We start from the raw sequence: 19,762 nt of genomic DNA on the forward strand, positions 1-19,762 counted from the left end.
TGTACCTTAATATTTAGATTAGTCCTAGTCATAATTACTAATAGTTGCATTATTAATAGCGATGCCTTGAAGACGGCGATTCTTAGAAGACGAGGCCAAGATGATGTGATGAAGGCCCTTGAAGACTCAAGGGGTCATGCTAGTTGTCAAATGCATCTTTTACTTATGTTTTCTATATATAATTATGCTTATATATGAATGATATGTTAGATGCATGTTTAGGATTTTGAATGTTGCGATGATTAATTAAGTTCACTTAAATCAACCAACATAGAAACCCTAGGTCCCTGTAAAATTGAGTCAAATTTTCCATTCCAAGATAACACTTACCGAACTAATGTGAATAATGATAGGCTATGCCAAAGCAAGGCATCACTATCTCCCTAGAAACGTAAGGTATACTAGGTATACAAGTTGATTTTGGTTAAACTCAACAATATCAGTAAGGTATCCTTAGATGTCGTGGAAATGGAGATAAAACGTCAAGAAAGCATTAGATGCGACGTTTTATCGAACCAAGAGTAGCTTAGAGCTATTAGCAATTGGATTTCTTACCTTAAAATATTAAGTGTTAAGACAAGCCAAAGCATGCTTAATCTCTTTTTGATTTATGGGATCTTGGAATCGTTTTATTCTAGCCTAAAAGGGAAAAATTTAATGTGTGGATAAAATGCTCAATAAGATTGAAAATTTTGCATGTATGCTTTAAATTTCAAACTTATTGGTTTTATGAATTGTTTTTCATTGCAAATTCTTTCAATTGTAGAATCATTTCTGCAACTAATAACAACAACAACTTAATGTGCCCGGAACTCCCCGACAAGTTGGCTTTTAGCCTAAACTTGGTCAACTTCAAGGAATGGGAAGAAGAACTCCGGAAAACTCTTCGGAATTATTCCATGGAGTACATTCTTGATACTCCCATTCAAAGCTTCTTCTTGAAGGGAATCATGAGTGATGAAGCTCATGATGCATGGTCTTTCGATTGCAATAAAGTCTCACGACTAATGGCTAATTCCATCCCGGCAGAATGGAAGAAAAAGTTCTCCTCTTATTTTCCGGACATGTTCCTCCAAGCTCTTGAGGACATTGTCAATGTGAGAGTCACCAAGAGTCTCAATGGCAATTATTATGGACTTGTGTTTGACGTGACTAGGTCACTTTTAACATGAAGATAAAGCCACCGGAAGAGGGTTGCCTTGCTAAGGAGAGGTACCGGCTTTGGTCGAGGGTCTACAATACAAAATTGAGACCCGATATGCCCCTCCAACCTCATGTGCTTAGAATGACTAAGCTCTTCAAGCACATGGAGCTTCTCGGAATCCCATTGGAGGATTGCGGGTCATATCTTGCTTGCCTCACTCCACTCGGGCTATTATGCACTTAGGATGCATATAGCTGCGGGAAAGGAGTCACGCTTTTAAAGAGTTGTGGTGCAGCTGCTTTGCAAAGCCAACTCCTATGGAGCAACCAAAATGCCCTTGAGAGCAAAGAAGAAGGAGTTCAAGAACAAAGCGAAGATGCGATGCTTCTATTGTGGTGGGCAAGGCCACTACAAGAGGGAATGCAAGATCTTCCAAAGAGATGAGGAGAAGAGGAATATTTCATCTACCTCAGGTATCTTTATTAACACTTGTGTATAAGCTATTCATAGGTATTGGATACCATGTATGACTCACTTTATGCTCCCATTTTCAGGGACCAAGTGAGAGGGCTTCACAGGTGGATGTGCAACTACGAGCGGACAGTGAAGATGGTATTTCTGTCGTGCTTGTAGGCACATTATTTGTCTTTGGCATGTAATAGAACTAATTCTTGTTTTATTATGTTTTTTCGGATGGATGTGATGATTTTGATAGTAATGAGAATGAGCATGTTAATTATGTGTCTAATAACAACAATGGTTCAAGGTTTGATAATCAAAGAGGCCAAGGGAATAGGAACTATCACAACCAAGGCAATTTTGACAACTATAACCAAGGTAGTGGTTATAGGAACCAAGGAAACTAAGGTTTCCGGGGTAACTATAACAACCAAGGTTATAGTGGCCAAAATCAAAGCCAAGGTTATGGTCACAATAATCAAGGTTATGGCAACCATAATCAAAGCTATGGCCAAGATCAAAACAGGGGTAATTGGAACAATCAAAATAGGGGAAATTTTCTAAACAATGTTCAAAGGGGTCCCCCACCCGGTTTCGCTCTAAAGACCCAAGGTCAAGGTGATAATTCCTATTCTCAACCTTCTTTTTCTTCTAGGTTTAATTTAGAAGAGATAATTGAAAATCAAACCAAGATTTTGAACATATACATGATGGTTAGTGATAAGAAATTCAATGAAATGATGACACATAGCAAGATGCTTAAAACTCAAATCACTCAACTAGCTAACACTTTGAAAAAGAGTGCTAGTCCTACTTTTCTACCCTCTTAAGGGATTGAACCTAAGAAACCGGTCTATTCTATCACTACTAGGAGTGGTAAGGTCCTTGAAGAGAGTGTTTCAAGGAAGAGTCAAGAAGGTGAGAGGGTGAGTGATTCATTCGATGATGATGAGCATGATGTGTCTAGCAAAAAGTGTGAGGTTGCTAATGAGAAGGTCAAGATGGGAGAGAGTGTGCAAAATGATGTGATCAAACCCAAACTTCCCTACCCACAAAGGTTCTTGAGGAGCAAGACCGATGATAAATTTAGAAGATTTCTTGACATGATTAAGGAAATTCATCTTTCTATCCCTTTCACCGATGCTTTGAAACAAATGCCAAACTATTCTAAGTTCCTTAAGGAAATCTTGAGTGGCAAAAGAGAGTGTGATGAGGTTGACTCGGTAAAGGTTGGGGAATGTTGTAGTGCTCTTATCCACAATGACTAACCCAAGAAGATGAAAGATCCGGACAATTTTTCAATACCTTGTAACATCAATGGAAAAGTGTTTCAAAATGTTCATTGTGACCTTGGTGCTAGTGTTAGCATAATTCCATATTCCGTTTTCAAAAAGCTTAAGCTAGGTGAGCTCCTCCCAACCAATATGACCCTATAATTGGCCGACCGTTCTATTAAGTTCCCCAAGGGTAGAATTGAGGATGTTCCCCTCAAGATAGGAGAGTTCACTATCCCCGTTGACTTCATTGTGCTAGTGAAAAAGATGACAACACGGTCCTATCATTCTAGGGAGACAATTCTTTGCAACTTTGGGTGCCTTGATAGATGTGAAAGGTGGCATTATTACCTTATGTGTTGGTAATGATTCAGCTAGTTTCAAGCTTAAACCCATGCATGAATCCCTTTCTTTTGTGCAAGGAATTATGTGCATTAATTCACTTCATTTGAATGATATTTCTTGCACTCTTTCATTGTCTACTAATTATGTCATTGAAGGTTGTGACAATGCTTCTATAAGCATTGATAGCAAATTGGTTAGTGATGGCAAGAAAGAGACCTCATGGCTTGAGGATGTGATTGAGATGCCGGATTAGTTTAGACTTGCTTTGAATGATGATGTGAGTAGTGGCACTGATAGTATGGAGTTCTTTGCCCCAAGAAAGAAGAAAACAAAGAAGAGAAAGATAATTCCCAAGAAAAAGAAAGAGAAGTTGAAGCATAATAAGTTTGATCCAGTTTTTATGACGCAAGATGATATGCTTCATGATGTGGTTTTGCCCAAGCTTGGCATGCAATGAATTTTCCCTCACCACCACTTTGGAAAAGGTGGTCTTCTTTGACCCTCCATGACTTAGAGGTAGGGTTGAGCTAAGGACCTTAAGCAAGCGCTTTCCAAGAGGCAACCCGGCCCTCTAACTTTTCTCTTTTCATTTTAATTTTCATTTCTCTTTTCTTATCTTCTCTTTTATTCACTTGTTTTTGTGTTTGTATTAGTAGGGTGATTTTCACGCAATTTGGATTCATTTGATCAAGCATGAAGCATCATTTGGAGGTGTTTAGTGGTTATAATGAAAGTTGTGCTTTATATTCCTTATTTTGAGCCATTTGAGAAAGATAAATGCAATTAAGAATGCTAGAACAAGGTTTTAGCAAGGAGAAAGAGCAAGTGAGGGGTGTGCGGGCGCACAGATGAAGTGTGCGTGCGCTCTAAGGAAATAGACGAGAGTAGTTTTGGAGCGCGACCCACGCGCGGGCGCGCAGCAGGATTGCGCAGGCGCGCACGAAGCCCAGCTGAAGCTTTCCTTTCTTTATTTCCTCTCTTTTTCCTCATTTCTTATTATCCCAACTTACGGTTTTCACTCTTTCTCACTCTACACTTCAAACCCTAACCCCCGAATTCCCAAACATCATCCTAATTCACAAATTGCCCTCACAATTCCATCATTTCCTACATAATTCTCACCATTTCTTCTTCTTCAAGCTTTAATCCCCATTGAAGATCAAATTGGGGAATTTTAAATTTTGGTGAATTGGAGCTCCAAACTTGGTTAATCTTGCTTCTTTTATGGTATAATCATCTTCTCTACTCTTATTTTAGCTTGTTTTATCATATTTGGATGAGAATTTTATTGTTTCATACTTGTGAATAGTAGTAGTATTGATTTTGGGTATTTTGTTGATTCAATTGATAATGTTGATTCTTGTTGTTGTTGTTTACTAATCTTTCATGCTTAACATTTGTTGTTGCTGATTGTTTAGCATTATTTCATTGTTCATCTTTGGTGAGATTTTGGTGAAGTTTTGAAGTTTGAATTCATTGGTTTGATTGGTGTGGTAGTTTTGTGGTGTTGATAATATTGTGTTGGTGGTGATTGTGGTTACTTAATTGAGTTATTGGGTTTTTATCTTTGTTGATTAATCATGTCAAGAGTTTTTCAGATCTTTGACTTTTAAAAAGAGGAAGGGGAAAGAACCCCAAGTGAGGATTGTAGAGCCCCGAAATGAACCTCAAACACAAAACTCCAATGAACCCTTACCTCTACCAACTCTAAAATTCCAAAACCCATTACACAAATCAATTCACACCGGCATCAAAAAGAGAATCATTAGACCCTCCCGCCATTATCATAGAGAATACATGATCAAATTGGGCATAAATGAGGATTTGTGGTTGCTTTTTGATAACCTTCGGATAGGGACATTTGTAAATTCCGCCTACCGAACATATGTCGAGACCACAAAGGAGTTTCTAGCTTCTTTCTCTACCACTCCAATTGGTGATGCCGACATTGAGATATCTTTCCAACTTTTCAATGTTCCTCATACCCTTTCCTAAAAGGAATGGTGTCCTTCGAATAAGTTTATTATTCCGATAGAGGGTTCGAAATTATTAAAGCTAATTATTCAGTGAGGTCAAGTGATCAGAATGCCTAGCTAGAGGCTGCTTCCAATCAGTAATATTAATGATAATTAATATTACAGCTTAATCTTGATTGAACCCTTCGGGTCACACCCAATCGAGTAACCGAACCGATACGACGAATTAATCCGAAGGATTAAATGAGTCATTAGAGTATTATCGAACATAGATGTCGGATTCAGAGCTTAAAGCGTCGGAAACCGAGCGTCGTAAGTTGAGTCTAATTTAGGAATCGACGGGACGAGAAATCAAGTAAACAACAAGTCATCGCACGAGGAAAATCCTAGCCTCGAAGTGGACTAGCCAATCGAGGGCTAGGATGGCTAGCATGGCTAGTCAGAGCGATTGCCGCAAGCTCAACATCCCTAGCATGGCCAAGCATGTTGGCCGAGCTAGCCATGCGTCCAAGGAAAGATCTGCTAAGGGCTAGCCGCACATGCTAGGCATGGCAGCAGCCTACCCGGACCATCGCAAGCAAGGCCAGCAGCACATGCTAGCTGAGCCTTGTGCGCGAGGTAGAAGCATGCTGGGTTGCGCCTAACACGAGCTTCACATCAGCAGCAGCCAGCACGCCACGCGTGCGTGTGCTGGGGGGATGTGCGTGCTTGCATGCTAGGCTATGCTTAGCACTAACATCGAAGCAGCAGCAGCTCGCAAGTAGTGCTTGCGGCATGTGCACCTAGCATGCCTGGAAGCAGCCCGCATGCATGCGTGGCGTGCTTGTTAGGCAGCTGATATACGTGTTTTATACAATGGTTTTCCCCGGTTTTACTTAGTAATTTTATATGGTTTTGAGCTCTACGGAGCCATTTCTTGCTAACAATCTCTTCTTTAGTGTATTCGATTGTTTTAGTAAGCTTTTCAGGAATATGAAGCGTTTCTAGGCAATTGGACGTGTTTTTAGTAGATTCGGAAGAGTTGATAGCCAAGAACTGCAATTTATGTGGAGTGCCCGACCGGGCATGGCTTGCCCGGGCAGACCGGGCAATGAAGAGTTCACAGGAAGAAGCCCAATTCTGAACGGTGCAACGCGCGCCCGATCGGGCAGGCTTCGCCCGGTCAGACCGGGCGATGAAGAAGTCAAGTTATGAAGATGCAATTCTGGAAACGTGTTACGCGCGCCCGACCGGGCGAGGTTCGCCCGGTCTGACCGGGCAAAGAAGGAAAACTGTCGTATTTTACGCAGCCTTCCTCCGCCCGATCGGGCGAGATCTGCCCGGTCTGACCGGGCGATGTTCAAGATTGCGCGATTTCAGCTATTTCCGAATTTCTATCTTTTGGGGGTATAAATACCCTTTTGTAATTAACTTTTAAAGTGAGTTTTTCATTAGTTTTTCTCCTTAAGCCCTAGAAAACTCTCAAGAACCCTAGTTTTATTTCCTTTAAGCAATTTCAATCTTTTAATCCCAGATTAATCAATTGTTCATCAACAATTTGAGTTCTTTCAATTGGAGTAATTGGTATTTATCTTACTTCACTCTTTTCTGATATTCACTGTTCTCTAAATATGTTTTCTTTACTGTTTCTTGTTTTTGAACTTGATTTTGATTTTATTATGATGTGTGAGTAGTTTCCTTAATCCGGGATCTTGCTAAGCTCGATTATGATTGATGTATAAAGTAGATCTTTAAATTCCCCAATAATAATCCCAATTGACATGCTTAATTGATTGTGTTTATGCCAATACTAGATTAGGAATAATTAGTATTGTTATCATCCCTTTGTTCTTATTGCAACGGAAGTTGGGTATTAACGGGATTAGGTTATTCCAATTAAGGGTTTGAAGATCATCACGGAAGTAGATGATTGAATAATTAGGAATCTAGGCATGGTGTTTAATGTCCCTTATTCGCTTGATTCCACGGAAGTAGGCTTGATAGTTAATTTGGGAAGCCATTGATAACTTGGAAGAGACCTTTGGTATTATTATTAGGGATTGCTTTTCTTCTTGTCAATTGATTTATATATTGGGGGTAGATTTATTAGTTTATCAATCATAATCGTGGTAATGCTTGATCTTGGATGCTTTAGTTTATTGATTAATATTTCCTCTAGTTAATTGTGTTATTTAATATATTAGTTGATTATTATCATCCATTATTGATTGGTGACGTGCTTAGTGATTAATTGAGTCTGATTAATTGAATGAACCATAGTCTCTTGGGATTCGATCCTTACTTGCCCTACTACACAGTTAGAAGGAATAGTTAGGTTATTTTTGTTAGGTACGCGATAAGCCTATCAAATTTTGGCGCCGTTGCCGGGGACTAACGGTTTCATATTGATTTTCCGTGATTCGTTTTTACTAAGCGTTGTTTGTTGCTTCGGCTATTGCCTCCTGTGTTTTTGATGTTCTTTGCCTAGTTCTTTGTTGTATGCAAACACGTCGCTCAGGGTCAGACGACTTAGTGCCTCTCGATTCAGAAATTGAAGCGACTGCAAGAAGACGAAGAAGTAGAAGAAGAGCAGGTAACAGAAATATGGAAGACCAAGCAACAAAGTCTCTTTTGGAGTACGGTATCCCTGACACAACAACCGGACTCCTTTCTAGCATTGTTAGACCACCTATCACCGCTCAGAATTTTGAATTGAAACCGCAGTTTATTCAATTCATATCCAATGATTCATTTGCTGGCACACCTCTTGATTGCCCAGTGAATCATATAGATGGTTTCTTGGAAAAGTGTGACACTATGAAGCTGAATGGTGTTACAGATGATGCTCTTAGACTTCGCCTTTTTCCATTCTCATTACGGGATAGGGCGAAGGAATGGTTAAGAGATGAGGGTTCTGGTTCCTTTGATACATGGGATAAACTAGTAAAAGCTTTTCTGGTCAAGTTCTTGGGACAAGAAAAGACTGCAAGATTAAGGAACGAGCTATCCACTTTCAGGCAATCAGATGAAGAATCCTTATATGACGCATGGAGGAGATTCAAGAGATTACAGAGACAGTGCCCTCATCATGGCATACCTGAATGGATGTTAATCCAAACCTTTTATAACGGTCTAACCCATGAATTCCGGATCTATATCGACGCCGCATCTGGAGGCTCCCTTTTAACTAAAAATCCAACCGAAGCAAAGGAGCTGGTTGAGAAGATGTCAGCCAATGACAACTATCACCCAGGCGGCCGAAATAGTGTCAAGAAAGGAGGTAAATTAGATGTTGATGCTCTAACTCTTTTAACTAGTTCTGTGCAGGCACTTTCAAGCAAGTTCGATAGATTACAAACTGGATCTTCTAATAATGTGCTAGAAACTTGTCAAATGTGTAATACTCAAGGTCACATCGCACCTAATTGCCCACGAAATTCGAATGAGGTATCAATTGAGGAAGCCAATGCCTTCTACAATTCCAACCCTAAAAGACCATACGATCCCCATTCTAATACTTATAATGAAGGTTGGAAGAATCACCCAAATTTCTCATACAAAAACACCCAGGCTCAGCAAAATCCACCTCCGCCCCCACCTCGAAACAACAATTATAATCCACCTGGTTTTCAACCAAGACCACCCCTAGTACAACAACCCATGCAACCTATGCAACCACTCCCTCAAAAATCCAATCTCGAACTAATGATGGAGAACTTCATCAACACCACAAATAATTCCATCCAACAGTTACAAGCCCAGAATAAGCTCATGGAAAATCAAATAAGCCAACTTGCTCATCAAGTCGGCCAATCTTCAAAAACACCAGGTACGTTTCCTGGCCAAACAGAGCAACCACAAAAGGGGCACATGAATGCTGTAATTTTAAGGAGTGGAAAACAGTTGGAAGACCTTCCCGTAAGGGAACCATCAACGATAGATATTGAGGGAATGAGTGAAAAACAGGGGATTTTGCAAAATTCTTCTTCGCCCGGTCAGACCGGGCAATGTCCGCCCGATCGGGCGCGAGAAGCAGTCGACGAAAAACAGGGGACTGTGCGAATTTCTTCTTCGCCCGGTCAGACCGGGCAAGGTCCGCCCGATCGGGCGCAAGAAGAAATTCCAGACAAACAGAAGAACATAAGCAGCTCTTCTTCGCCCGGTCAGACCGGGCAATCACTGCCCGACCGGGCGGGAGATCCAGACAGCCTAATTCCAAGGAATGATGTTCAAGAAAAGCCACGGGAACCGATCCCACCTCTCGCCCCATACATGCCAAGAGTCCCTTTCCCACAGAGGTTAGCCCAGGCTAAGTTAGAGAAAAAGTACGGTAAATTTCTAGACATCCTTAAGAAACTTCACATTAATATACCGTTCTTGGATGCAATTTCTGAAATGCCTTCTTATGCAAAGTTTTTGAAAGACATGCTATCTAACAAGAAGAAGCTTGCAGAGAATGCTACTTTTTCTCTAACTGCAGAATGTAGTGCCATTCTGCAAAACACTCTTCCTAAGAAACTAGGTGATCCAGGCAGCTATTCAATCCCAGTGAAGCTCGGAGATATAGAGATCAATAGAGCGCTATGCGATCTTGGTGCAAGTGTAAGCCTTATGCCGCTCTCCATCTGCGAAAAGCTTCAAATGGGTGAGCTAAAGCCTACAAGGATATCTCTGCAACTTGCAGACAGGTCAGTTAAATTTCCCCTCGGTATACTTGAAGATGTTCCATTGCGAGTTGGTAAATTCTTTATTCCATGTGATTTTGTTGTTATGGAAATGGAAGAAGATGCCCATGTCCCTATTATTCTTGGTAGACCATTCTTAGCTACTGCAGGTGCAATTATTGACATGAAGAATGGGAAAATAACATTTGAAGTAGGGGATGAGAAAATGGAGTATTCATTACTGAATGCTATGGGAAATCCGTCTATGGGTGAGACTATTTGTCAAGTGGATGTCCTCGATGATCTACAACAAGAACAACTTCCCCTGATCAAAAAGGAAGATGCTCTTGAAACGGTGTTGATAGGGAGTATCCATGATGAAGATTGGGAAGTAAGGGAGTACACGAGGCTACTAGAAGACGCAAAAGCTAATCCAATCATCGCTCCAGTCAAGGAAGTCCTTAGTACATCGAGTGTTGGGGAGAGTTCGACGCCTCCCGAGGTAGAGTTGAAACCCCTTCCATCTAATCTTAAATATGCATATCTTGGTCCTAAAAATACATACCCTGTTATTGTTAATGCTGAGCTTAATAACATTGAATTAGAGAAACTTCTCGCTGTTTTAAGAAAATATAGAAATGTTATTGGGTATACCATTGATGATATCAAGGGTATTAATCCCTCTTTTTGTATGCATAAGATCATTCTTGAGGACGATCATGCCTCCTCTAGAGAACCTCAAAGAAGGCTAAATCCAACTATGATGGAGGTAGTCAAGAAAGAGGTTCTCAAATTGCTTGCTGCAGGAATAATCTACCCTATCTCAGATAGTAAGTGGGTTAGTCCTGTACAAGTAGTACCAAAGAAAGGAGGTATGACAGTTGTCAAGAATGACAAAGGCGAGCCTGTTGCCACAAGAACTGTTACAGGGTGGCGGATGTGCATTGATTACAGAAAATTAAATAAAGCCACCCGTAAAGATCATTTCCCCTTGCCTTTCATTGATCAAATGCTCGAACGATTGGCTAACCATTCCTTTTTCTGTTACTTGGATGGATATTCCGGTTTTTTTCAAATCCCCATCCGCCCTTGTGATCAGGAAAAGACTACATTCACATGTCCATATGGCACCTTCGCATATCGCAGAATGCCATTCGGACTGTGTAATGCCCCAGCCACGTTCCAACGGTGTATGATGGCTATTTTCTCAGGTCTCATAGAAAATTCTATGGAAGTTTTTATGGATGATTTTTCTGTTTATGGTTCATCTTTCGATATTTGCCTTGATAATCTAACAAAGGTGCTCCATAGATGCCAGGATGTCAATCTGATATTGAACTGGGAGAAGTGCCATTTTATGGTACAACAGGGAATCGTTTTAGGCCATGTAGTTTCAAACAAAGGGATTGAAGTGGACAAAGCCAAAGTAGAGGTAATAGAGAAACTTCCCCCTCCAAATTCTGTGAAAGGAGTACGAAGTTTTCTTGGCCATGCAGGTTTTTATCGCAGGTTTATCAAGGACTTTTCAAAAATTGCTCGACCCTTAACCGAACTGTTAGCTAAGGACGCCCAATTTGATTTTAATGATGCTTGTCTTGAAGCTTTTAACAGGTTGAAGGAAGCCTTAACCTCTGCTCCTGTTATGCAACCCCCGGATTGGGCCCTACCCTTTGAAATCATGTGCGATGCTAGTGATTATGCGATAGGGGCCGTCCTGGGGCAACGAAAGGATAAGAAATTGCATGCTATATATTACTCTAGTAAAACTCTTAGCCCTGCTCAAATGAATTATGCAACTACTGAAAAAGAGATGCTAGCTGTCATATATGCAATAGATAAGTTTCATTCTTATTTAGTTGGGTCAAAAGTGATTATCCATACAGATCATGCGGCATTGAAATATCTGATGAGCAAGAGCAATGCCAAGCCGCGGTTGTTTAGATGGATCCTCCAATTGCAGGATTATGATATAGAGATCAGAGATACGAAGGGGACAGAGAATGTCGTCGCAGACCATCTCTCTCGCCTCCTCCTTGATGAGGAGGATGAGGATAACCTCCCATTTGACGACTCTTTTCCCGCTGAGCGTGTGTTAGCTCTTTTACAGGTTGAATCTCCTTGGTATGCTGATTTAGCTAACTATCTTTCTACAGGTACACTGCCTCACGGGTACTCCTATCAACAAAGGAAGAAATTCCTTTATGAGGCACACCGACACTTTTGGGAAGACCCTTTCTTGTACAAACTATGTGCCGATGCAGTGATCAGACGGTGCATTCCCGAATGTGAGGTAAGCAATATAATTTCTCATTGCCATGACTTACCTTGTGGTGGACATGCAGGCCCCTCGAAAACAAGTGCGAAGATCCTACAATGCGGATTTTACTGGCCCACTATGTTTAAGGATGTGTACTCCTATGTCAAGGCCTGTGACCGTTGTCAACGAACGGGAAATATTTCCAAGAGGAACGAAATGCCACTCACCAACATACTCGAGGTCGAGTTGTTTGATGTGTGGGGGATAGATTTCATGGGCCCTTTCTCTTCCTCTAAGGGGAATCGATACATTTTGGTAGCCGTTGACTACGTGTCAAAATGGGTTGAGGCCATTGCTACACCAAGCAATGATGCCCGTGTGGTAAGTAAATTCTTCAAGAAAAACATTTTCAATAGATTTGGTATCCCACGTGTGTTGATTAGTGACAGGGGAACACACTTCATGGAGAGCCGATTCGAAGCAATGTTGAAGAAATATGGAGTGCAGCATAAACTTGGAATTGGCTATCACCCCCAAACCAGTGGCCAAGTAGAGGTATCAAATCGAGAGATAAAGTCCATCCTAGAGAAAACAGTTGCAAGAACGAGAAAGGATTGGGCTGACAAAATTGATGATGCACTTTGGGCCTACCGAACAGCTTACAAAACTCCAATAGGTACAACCCCGTACAGACTTGTATACGGAAAAGCTTGTCACTTACCCGTCGAGCTAGAACATCGAGCATTCTGGGCCATCAAAAGCCTAAACTTTGACGCTAAGGCCGCGGGAGAGAAGAGGCTATTGCAGTTGAATGAGCTAGATGAGCTCCGCCTCGAAGCCTATGAGAGTTCAAAGCTTTATAAGGAGAAAACAAAGAGGTGGCACGACAAGGGCCTCATAAGAAGAGAATTCAAAGAAGGAGAGCAAGTCCTTCTATTCAATTCAAGGTTGAAACTATTCCCAGGGAAACTCAGGTCAAGATGGTCGGGCCCTTTCACGGTCTACAAAGCATATCCTTATGGCACCATTGAATTATGGAACAACACCGGGGGCACCTTCAAAGTCAATGGACAAAGGGTGAAGCACTATCGAGCGGGAGATCCTATTGAAGAGAAGTCAGATATCACGTTCTCTTCCCCACCACAAACTCAATGAGGATGAATACGGTCAAGCTAATGACCTTCTAAACAAGCGCTTGCGGGAGGCAACCCGATTCTTTTTTTTTTTTTTTTTTTTTTCTTTTCCTTAGTATTTTATACTTTATCTTTCAGTTTATGTCTGTGTTATGCTGTTTTACAGAGAGTATCAAGCTAAGCACGAAGTGGGATGTCAAGAGAGCAGTCAAAGATCGAGTTACCGCGTTTTTGCTCTTCGCCCGGGCAGACCGGGCAAATTCCGCCCGATCGGGCGCGAGAAACAAAGAGCCAAAAAGAGAATATGAAGTTAAGCTTTTCTCCGCCCGATCAGACCGGGCAATGTCCGCCCGATCGGGCGCGAGAAACAAAGAGCCAGAAAGAGAATATGAAGCTAAGCTTTACTCCGCCCGATCAGACCGGGCAATGTCTGCCCGATCGGGCGCGAGTAGCAGAATCTGAAAAAAAAAAAAAAAAAAAAAAAAAACAAAAAAAAAAAAAAAAAGGTCCAGTCTCCATCGCCCGGTCAGACCGGGCAAAGAGCGCCCGATCGGGCGCGACAGAATCCTGCGGGCTTAAATTAGAGATTTCAGCGTTTTCTTTTCTTCTCCATCCCTCAAACTCTCATACCCTCTACTCTTTCTCTCTCTAAAAATCCCCAATTCCACAACCCTAACTTCATCTCCCATCCAATTTCATCAAGATTCAACAATCAAATCCCTCAAATTCACCACGAAAACCCAATATTTTTGCAAAAATTTCTGCAATTCCGTCCCTCCTCCTTGTTTAACCTCAAGAAATCCCCAAGCTATCTCATCACTCACATAATTTCGGGCTCTTGATGATGTCTCAAAGGAAAAGAACGAGAAGCACACCACAACAACAACCACAATTGGACTTGGAAAGTGTACCCGGGTACCCACACGTGGTCTTCGTCCCGGAATTTCCAAACCAAAAGCAGCGGTTCATCGAGCTCTCGCGCCGAAAGGTAATCCCTACCCGATTTTTTGACCGTTCATTGCTTTCTAAGCTAGGAATAGATTCGGAATGTAAGAATTTGTTTGCAAAATTAGGAATGTCTCAATTATTCAATATGAACTATAGAACTTATGAAGATTTAACTCTTGAATTTTTGAGCTCATTTGATATTGAAAAGGGTAGGAATGGTTTGGTGAAGCATGTTGTGTATAGGTTGCTGAATAGGTCTCATAGAATGTCCTTAGAAGGCTTTGCTAGGAAGTTTGGACTTCCTTGTACCGGCTTAACCGTGCAACCTAGTAGCTTCAATTCTGGGGAACTTTGGTTTGCCATGACTGGTGAAAACATTGAATCTTTCCAGCACGCCCCTTCACACAAAATCCACCAACCAGTCCTTAGGCTGTGGACTAGATTCACTGGGTGGACTATTTTTGGTAGAATCGAACCTAATAATGTTAGGTCGGACGAGATTTCGATCCTAGGTAGTTATTTAAGGCGTGGGGATGAGGATGGAGACTTTACAATGAATATTGCACACTTGTTTGCCCTTCACCTTAAAAAGCAAGGCACCACATATACGACAATTAAATCGAATGGTGAACGCTCTAACATTCCTATCGTCTTAGGAGGCCTTGTCACTCACCTAGCACTTCGGGAAGGCTTTGATGAAGCCAGCCGATGCCCAGTGCCTGGCCCCATTACCTTAGATCAGCATTATCTCACTACTGCGGGTTGGTTATCCATAGATTTTAATAGATTTAGTTGGATCATAGGGAGAACCAACAGGTTTTCTGTGCCTTTACCTTCCCCTGCCCTAACTAAGATTATGCCTCACCAGCCCTCCTACCTTCTCCAGTTCCCTAGTGATTCGTCTACCCCTGTACCAGCTGCCCCCACTAGGACCTATTTTAGGAGAGAGTCTACCTCCTCCCCTGCTCCGCCTCCTCCTAGTGATAACGAGGCCATTATGGCCGGTATTAGGGAGCTTAGGGTAGGTCAGCTGGACCTTTCTACCCGAGTCCAGACCATAGAGACTAGCCTTCGGGAGCTTAACGCAGGCCAGCAGGATTTTCGCTTGGCTATGTATCCTGTTTATGACTACTTCTGCAGGCAAGGGAATATCCCGAGGGATGGTCCCCATCCTTCTTGGTATCACTTTCCCGGTGCGGGAGATATGGCAGGTGGCAGTGGCACAGCTGTTGGTGATGATGATGATGTCGAGGATGATGATGTTGGTGATGATGATGATGGCCCCTCCGGTTCCTTTTGAGGAGCCGTCGAGATTCCTATGCTCTCCTTACGCTGCAATGAGGCCATTGCCGCATTTAGCTTGGGGGAGTTGCTTCGTACATGTGGTACTCTCTCTCTCCTTATCTCTCTTATCTTTCTTGTTTTATTTTAGTGTAGTTATTTTAGTTTTTTTTTTTTTTTTTTTTTTTAAAAAAAAAAAAAAAAAAAAAAAACATACAAAAAATACGATCCAATGAATAATAAATCATGCTTCCCTGTGCCCCATTCATGAAAATTGTTTTAATTCTTGGTATATGATGACGAGTATTGTGGATAGGTTAGCCATGATTTGATGTTTGATTACTTGGATGTCTTAACATGAGTCAATTTTGCCCAACTACTTGTGAATATAGTGCTTGACTAGTTGATTTGGTTAGGAATGTGTGTTAGTTCCTGGTATGTCAATGAAGTTGAGTATTGGTTTATAACTTTGAGTAATGTTTGCATGACTCATTAATATGCACATTGAGGAGGACGAAGGCATTTGTTCCTCTAGGTGGCTTTCAGACGATATTAGATACATTTGTTCCCTTCTTGCTACCCATGTTGTTGCTTGTGCCCTTTTATTGTTTATTTTGCCACATTACAAGCCTATTTAAGCCCCATTGGTTACTAGTCCCAAGCTTGGCTTGGGGGAGCTAATAGTGAGTGAGGTGAGGGAGTTGTAGTGTGCATGTAATCTGCACAATTTTGGGTGGATTTGAGAAGTTTTTATTTGTTCTTATTGTTGTGGATTGAAAAAATTGAAAATTTATTGTGCAAAGAAAAAATTCCAATGTGAGATGAAAAAAAGGGAAAAGAAAGAGCAAAAGAAAAAAATTGTTTCAATGTTCAAGTGTTCTAATTGAAGGCTGCTCAAGAAAAAAAAGGAGAGTTCAAAGTTTGTTTGTTCACTCAAGTTCTATAATTTTATATTTTGTATATATGAGTGAAATTTTAAGTGTTGGAAATTTTTAATATAATTGGATGTTTGGTGAATTTTTGGTAGAGTTGAGTTGTGTTGGAGATGATTTGGTCATTAATTCATTTTGACCTTGGTTTTATTTATTAGGATTTTGGCTCCCTTAAGCATAGCTTTACTCTTACATTTTCCCAAATATTTCCTACCTTTTATCCTAGCCTTACATTACAAGCTTTGAAGACCTTCTGACCTTTGTGCATAGAGTTGTGTGAATGTGAAATTAGTTGTTTTCCAATGCAAAGAATGATTTGATATATTTCGAGTCGACTGCTAGGTTGAGTGCTTGTTTTCTTTAAACACACGAGTGCGTGAGTTTGGGAGGGCATTGTTCACATTTAAAGGAGTTGGATGGAGAGCGATCGAGTATATCTTTTACTCGCCACATAAATGAGAGTTGAGTGTGTGAACACTAGTCTTGAATTCTATATGCTCTTGGGGTTTGCTCTATTTGACTATTGTCAGACAGGATGAGTAGTCAGATGGATTTGATTGGTTGACTTTGATGCATAACTGTCGAGTTTACCTTTAATCGTATTTATTGATTTGAATTGCTTTGGGGGTGAAGTATTGATTTATTTATTCATTGCTTTGCTTAGGGACAAGCAAAGGTTTAGCTTGGGGGAATTTGATATACGTGTTTTATACAATGGTTTTCCCCGGTTTTACTTAGTAATTTTATATGGTTTTGAGCTCTACGGAGCCATTTCTTGCTAACAATCTCTTCTTTAGTGTATTCGATTGTTTTAGTAAGCTTTTCAGGAATATGAAGCGTTTCTAGGCAATTGGACGTGTTTTTAGTAGATTCGGAAGAGTTGATAGCCAAGAACTGCAATTTATGTGGAGTGCCCGACCGGGCATGGCTTGCCCGGGCAGACCGGGCAATGAAGAGTTCACAGGAAGAAGCCCAATTCTGAACGGTGCAACGCGCGCCCGATCGGGCAGGCTTCGCCCGGTCAGACCGGGCGATGAAGAAGTCAAGTTATGAAGATGCAATTCTGGAAACGTGTTACGCGCGCCCGACCGGGCGAGGTTCGCCCGGTCTGACCGGGCAAAGAAGGAAAACTGTCGTATTTTACGCAGCCTTCCTCCGCCCGATCGGGCGAGATCTGCCCGGTCTGACCGGGCGATGTTCAAGATTGCGCGATTTCAGCTATTTCCGAATTTCTATCTTTTGGGGGTATAAATACCCTTTTGTAATTAACTTTTAAAGTGAGTTTTTCATTAGTTTTTTCTCCTTAAGCCCTAGAAAACTCTCAAGAACCCTAGTTTTATTTCCTTTAAGCAATTTCAATCTTTTAATCCCAGATTAATCAATTGTTCATCAACAATTTGAGTTCTTTCAATTGGAGTAATTGGTATTTATCTTACTTCACTCTTTTCTGATATTCACTGTTCTCTAAATATGTTTTCTTTACTGTTTCTTGTTTTTGAACTTGATTTTGATTTTATTATGATGTGTGAGTAGTTTCCTTAATCCGGGATCTTGCTAAGCTCGATTATGATTGATGTATAAAGTAGATCTTTAAATTCCCCAATAATAATCCCAATTGACATGCTTAATTGATTGTGTTTATGCCAATACTAGATTAGGAATAATTAGTATTGTTATCATCCCTTTGTTCTTATTGCAACGGAAGTTGGGTATTAACGGGATTAGGTTATTCCAATTAAGGGTTTGAAGATCATCACGGAAGTAGATGATTGAATAATTAGGAATCTAGGCATGGTGTTTAATGTCCCTTATTCGCTTGATTCCACGGAAGTAGGCTTGATAGTTAATTTGGGAAGCCATTGATAACTTGGAAGAGACCTTTGGTATTATTATTAGGGATTGCTTTTCTTCTTGTCAATTGATTTATATATTGGGGGTAGATTTATTAGTTTATCAATCATAATCGTGGTAATGCTTGATCTTGGATGCTTTAGTTTATTGATTAATATTTCCTCTAGTTAATTGTGTTATTTAATATATTAGTTGATTATTATCATCCATTATTGATTGGTGACGTGCTTAGTGATTAATTGAGTCTGATTAATTGAATGAACCATAGTCTCTTGGGATTCGATCCTTACTTGCCCTACTACACAGTTAGAAGGAATAGTTAGGTTATTTTTGTTAGGTACGCGATAAGCCTATCAGCAGCTCGCACACGCAACCATGCTGGTAGCACAGCCAAGAACTAGGCCACCAGCGAGGTGTGCCTTGGTGCGCAAGGCCTTACGCCAGCTGGCTTGCGTTGGTTAGCTTGTGAGTGTGAGGGGCGGTTTGTGTGGTTTGCTTGGGGAGCAAGGGGAGGGTGGTCCCCGCTTGTGTTCCTTACCTAATCCCTTGCTCTCCACTTGACACTTGTTGTTTGTTGATTCATTTGCATTTTAATTTGATTTTTGAATTAAAACTAAATTAAATAAATGTCTTTTTACCAACTCTCCCACATTGATGGGAGATTGGTATTCAAGGGCTCATTTCCCTATAAATACCAATCATTTGGCATTGGGAAAGGGCACTTGAGTTGTGAACTTGAAAGGATCTCCACAAGTGAGAACATTTTCGTTCTAATACTGTAAGTACTTTTGGTCTAACCCCGACTAAGATTCGAGGTAGGGGCCGTTCGGGTCGGGTCTCGAGGGTGAGAGCCGTTGGAGGCTTGCGCATTTGCGAAGCTCTACGGTTTCAAGTACGAGCTCTTAGAAAGAGCGAAGCACGCATCAAGGGTAAGATCGTCTTTTCTTCTTTCTCTTGTCTTGTTAATTAATTATGTGATTGTTAATTAATTAATATGCATGTTTAGTTACTTTAATTTGTGTGCGAATTTTGGGAGGGTTTCATTCCGCGTAATGTCGGACACTACTAAACCCAATAGTGGTATCAGAGCCGCGCTCATTTAATTATTGTAACTAATAATTAATTAAGGTGGTTTAAATGGATTTAAATTTCTGGTTCTGCATTCCAATTAGATTAGAAGCTCGTTTTAATTAGTTATAATCTCGTTTTAATGCTGATTTTGGCTAAAGAACCCAGATTTTGACCCAAAAATAGTGAATTTTGGGTGGAATCGATGTTCTAAATTAGTTTTTCGAGAAACATGTTTTTCAAGGGATTTTTCGTTTTTGACAAAAAATTTTAAATCTTTAAACCTTGATTAATTATGGCATGTAATGTTAGATTATGTGTATGGTTACATCGTTAGTTTACTACAATAATAACCCTTATTAAGCATGTTTATGAAGTCATATTTGGTGCTTAATTTGGTGAGTTCATTTTTCTCATAAACTTGCAATTTCACATTTTTGCAAATTAATTG

This window comes from Chenopodium quinoa, unplaced genomic scaffold (assembly GCF_001683475.1).
Source record: "Chenopodium quinoa cultivar QQ74 unplaced genomic scaffold, ASM168347v1, whole genome shotgun sequence".
Lineage (NCBI taxonomy): Eukaryota > Viridiplantae > Streptophyta > Magnoliopsida > Caryophyllales > Amaranthaceae > Chenopodium > Chenopodium quinoa.